The sequence below is a fragment of the Molothrus ater genome, chromosome 31 (genome assembly GCF_012460135.2).
Source record: "Molothrus ater isolate BHLD 08-10-18 breed brown headed cowbird chromosome 31, BPBGC_Mater_1.1, whole genome shotgun sequence".
Taxonomy (NCBI): Eukaryota; Metazoa; Chordata; class Aves; order Passeriformes; family Icteridae; genus Molothrus; species Molothrus ater.
In genome coordinates this window covers 165,385-169,968 of record NC_071658.1, presented here as the reverse complement: position 1 = coordinate 169,968, position 4,584 = coordinate 165,385, and positions in this window count along the sequence as shown.

The following is a 4,584-nucleotide window of genomic DNA, read 5'->3' as shown; positions in this document are numbered from 1 at the left end:
TGTCACAATGGTCTCTTGGTTTCACAAGGCCCCACAGTGTCACAATGGCCCCTACATTCCAGGGGCCCTGTGCTGCTGCAATCCCGCCTCCCCTTCTCAGGCCGTCCTGCCAGCTGAGAAATGCTCCTTTGGCCTCGGCCTTGGCCAACAGCCCCTGGGCTCAGCTCCTCTGCAGCTCATCACAAACACTGTCTGCTCCAGGCACTGCTGCTGCCCAACCAGCTCCTGCTTTCTGTAGCAGCAGCCCTGGGAGCTCTTTCTGTTCCCTCCGTGGCACAACATCCCTGTTCTCACCCTGCCAAAGAAAGCTGCTGGTGCCAAGTGCAGCCAGGATGAAGCATTGCTGGCACTGAAGCCCCTCTCTTGGGGCCCTGCAAACAGCGCTCCAAAAGGAGCCCTTGGAGCTCTCCTGGGCCAGCGACTCCCTCTGAGTGGGGCCTCTCCCAGCCGGGAACTCTCCCGTTTGCTGCACTCGGGGATCCCCAACAACGACGGAGCCTGGGCCGATCCCCCCACTCCTCCAGGCTCAGCCCTTTGCCTGCTGGGGAGATGCCAAAGCATCCTCAGGGAGCATTTCCCTGCCCTCAGGGGAATTTCTCCCAGGTGCCTTGCACTGACTCTTGGTGTCTGTGTGCGCACAGGAGTGCCTGTGCTGGGGAAATGTGGCAGAAATGCTGCTCTCTGAGGGGTCTGAGTGCCTTGGATAGCTGAGCCAGTCAGGCCTGTAAGTAAGGGTGAGTCACAAGCTGTAAGCAAAATTAAATGCTGCTAAGAGTTGTTCTTTTCCTAAGTTGTTGCATTCAATATAGGTTTTAAGCTAAGTTGAATATTGTTAAGTGTTATTCCACTGTGAAATCATTAGGTCATAAGTTATAAGTAAGGTTAGATACTGTTAAGTGCTGTTCTTTTGCTAAATGCTGAAGTCTAAGGTATCAGTCAAGTCCTGTTAAGTTTGAGCTCAGTTTAGCTTTTAGGCTGCATTCCTTTTATCCTTGCCCCCACTGTCCTTTAGGCACACATGCATGCATGCAAAGACACACGGACAGTTCAGGGTTCATTTCTGGTTTGACTGCCTGGATTTTGTTTGGTTTTGTTGTTGCTTTGTTTCCTTGGTGTGCCTGGCGTGTCCAGTCAGGAGCAGAGTGACTCTTGCCAAGGAACTCTGTGGTGCTGTCACTTAATATTAAATCTGGTTTTTGCTGATCCCTTGCTGGGGATATTTTAAGCGCTCTCAGCCCCTCGCTTGTAACAGGGTGAAGGAGCCCTGGCCCAGGCTCTGGCCCTGGGGGACATGGGGACGCTTCCGGGGGGTCCCCCTGTGCCACCCCCAGTGCCCCAGCCCCCCGGCCCTGTGTCAGGCTCTGGGGTCGATCTCGTGGAACATCCTCTGGGGGAGGCTGCGGGGCCAGGGCCGGGGGGACCCGGGGGGACAGGGGACCCCGCTGTGCACGAGCACGGTTGGACTGCTCTGGGGGGAACTGTGAGGAGGGCCGGGGCAGAGTGACCTCCCCAGGGACCTCACACAGCCCCTGTGATGTCACACAGCCCCCGTGATGTCACACAGCACCCAGTGATGTCACACAAACCCCTGCGATGTCACACAGCCACCTGTGATGTGACACAGCTCCTGTGATGTCACAGCCCATCTTGGGATGTCATGAAGTCCCCTTATGATGTCTCAAAGCTCCCTGTGATGTCACATAGCCACCTTCAATGTCACACAGCCTCCTGTGATGTCACAGCCCATGCTGGGATGACACAAATCCCCCTTGTGATGTCACAGAGCCAATGCTGGGATATACTCTGCGATGTCATACAGCTGTGATGTGATTGAGACAGAACAATCTGTGACATCACAAAGTCACCCTGTGATGTCTCTGTCTCTTCTGTGATGTCACAGCCTGTTCTGTGATGTTACTCAGACACTCAGTGATGTCACAACCCCCTCTCTGATGTCACAGAGCCACCCTCCATGATGGCAGAGTCTGCTCTATGGCCTTATACCCTACTCTATGATGCCAAAGCAACCTCTGTGATTTCACAACCCCCTCAGGGATGTCACACGAGCCTCTCTGTAGTGTCATACTGCCCCTCTGTAATGTCACAGCACACACTTTGACCTCACAGCCGGCTCCATGATGTCATAAAGCCATGCCATGATGTCACAGCCTGCTCTGTGATGTCACACAGTCCCCTCTATGACGCTGTAGCTGCTTGATGACCTCAAACTACAAGCTCTGTGATGTCATAGCCCAATCTGTGACCTCACACAACCCACTCTGTGCTGTCACACAGCCCCTTGCTCATATCACAGCTGCACTGTGCCTCTATGACACAGCCACAGAGGTGCTGCTGTGACACAGCCCCCTCTGGGACATGCCACAGCCCCTGCCGGTGCTGAGCCCCTGTGAGCTCTGGCTGTGCCCTGCTGGTGTCCCTGAGGGGCCCTGGCAGTGCCCCAGCCCTGCTGGGCTGTGCACAGGAGCTGCTCCTGGCCAGAGCTGTCTCTCTGCAGCTCTGCTGCCCTTGCCAGGAGCTGCCTCTGGGCCAGGAGCCCGGCCCAGCTCTGCAGCACAGACACAGCAGAAGGATTTGAATAACCCTCTGGGGCTTTGGTGCTTTTTGCATCAGACTCATCAGTGCCTCAGAGTGTGCTCAAAAACCTCTCAATGATTCAAAGTCAGATTGAAACATGGCAGTTTCTTGTACTTTAAAGAGATCCTCATTAGGAATATGACTGACAAAATGTCCCCAGGTTCCAGGTAGAGCAGAACACTGGAGGCACTGATGACAGGTGGGGACAAGCAAGGGAAACGTGTCTCTGGTGCTGGGCAAACCTGGATGTGTTTCAGGAATGCAAAGGGCCAAGGCCTGAGCCCCAGCCCCTGGCCAGGCAGATCCTGTCCCTCCCTCATTGCTCAGGGCTCTTGCTGGGGCACTGGGATGTGGGGATGGGCAATGCCAAGGGCAGGAGCATGGGGCGGCCCCTGCCAGGCTGCTGAGCAGGGACAAGGAGGCAATGAGGCTCAGGCCTGCAAGAGTCACTTGTCCCCTGCTGGCCTCGGGCCCAGGGCCAGCAGCCATGGCCAAAGTGCTGCAGGAGTTGGCTCTGGCAGGGCTGTCTTGCTGCTGCTGCCCATGCCTGTGCCCTGTGCAGCCCAGGCTGTCCTACGGTGTCCCTGCCCTGCGCCTCTGTCCCTGCAGGCTGTCGGCATCCCCCGGCTGCCCCACCTGGCTGGGCCCTTCCTTTGCTGACAGCTCTGCCTCCTGCCTGCCTCTGCCTGCCCACACAAAGCCTTGAGCTGCTCCAGGCTCCTGCTGGGGCACGTGTTGCACCACAGCCCTGCCCCGACAGGGAAATTCCTTTCTGCTGCTGCCCAGTCGGGGCCTCCCCAGCTGCCCTTGGTGCCATTATTTCCTTCTCATGCTCATATGCTCTAGGAAGGAAAGCTCCAGCCTCTCTGAAACCACCCTTCAGCCCCTGCCAGGCTACTCCTGTTCTGTCCTCAGTCTCCACCCCACTGAGCCCAGAACCTGCAGCCTCTACCTGCGGGTTATGTGATAAGGCCTCCAAACCCCATCTTGGAAGATGTCTGGGTCCTCTCCAAAGTCTGTGAAAATGGAAAAATAGCTGCCAAAGGTATTTTCTCCCAAATCTTTCAGTGGCAGAACAAGGGTCCATATGTCTAAAGTGAATGAGGCTGGATTTCCATTTGTTAGAAGGAGGAAATAATTTACAATGATGAGAGTGGAACAAAACTGCAACTCTTTTTGCAGAGAGGTTGATGCACCATGCCAGGAATTGTCCAGGAGCAGGAGCTTTGTGCAACCTGACCCAGTGAAACCCCCTGCCCTTCCCAAGGATGGAATTCCTGTAGTGTGGGTTCTCTGCTGTGCTGGGTGCCCTCACAAGGCTTCTGGCCAGAATGTCTGCTGAGGGCAGCCAGGCTGCTGCAGGGGCAGTGACCTCACAGCCATCACCATGGCAGCCCTGTCCCCTGGGCCTGGCTGTGCCCTTTGCTCTGCCCCTGCCCTGTCTCTGCTGGCATGAAGAGTTTTGTCATTGATATCTTGTCCCCAAGGTGCTGGGGCCAATGGCTTCCCAGTCAGGCTCCTGGAGCACAAGTGGCTTTTCAGAGACCAGCCAGAAATGAGCCCTGAGGCAGCAGCTCTGCAGTGGTGGCCACCAGGCCGGGCTGCCAAGGGAGGCTTCTGGCCATGGCCTGCAAGCAGCTGCTGCTGCCAAGGTGCCTTTGGTGCCTCAGGCTCTCCCTTGCACAGCTCCCAGCACGGCACTCTGCTCTTGTGCCCGAGGCCTTCCTTGTGCTGGGGCTGGCCTGGGGCTTTTCTTGCAGCAGGACCTGCCCTGCTGATGGCACAGGAAAGGCAGTTCCTGCTGGTGCAGGAGGGTCTGCCTGCAATGGGCTCCAACAACTCCAGCAAGGCCCTGTTGACTTCAAAATTGCTTCCTAGAGCAGAAGATTCTAATGGTTTGAGCTCCTTTGCTGTGGAGGAAAGAACTCTGATCAACATCTTTCTCTCTAATCATGATCACAATCAATCCGAGCTGTATTTTTAGAAATC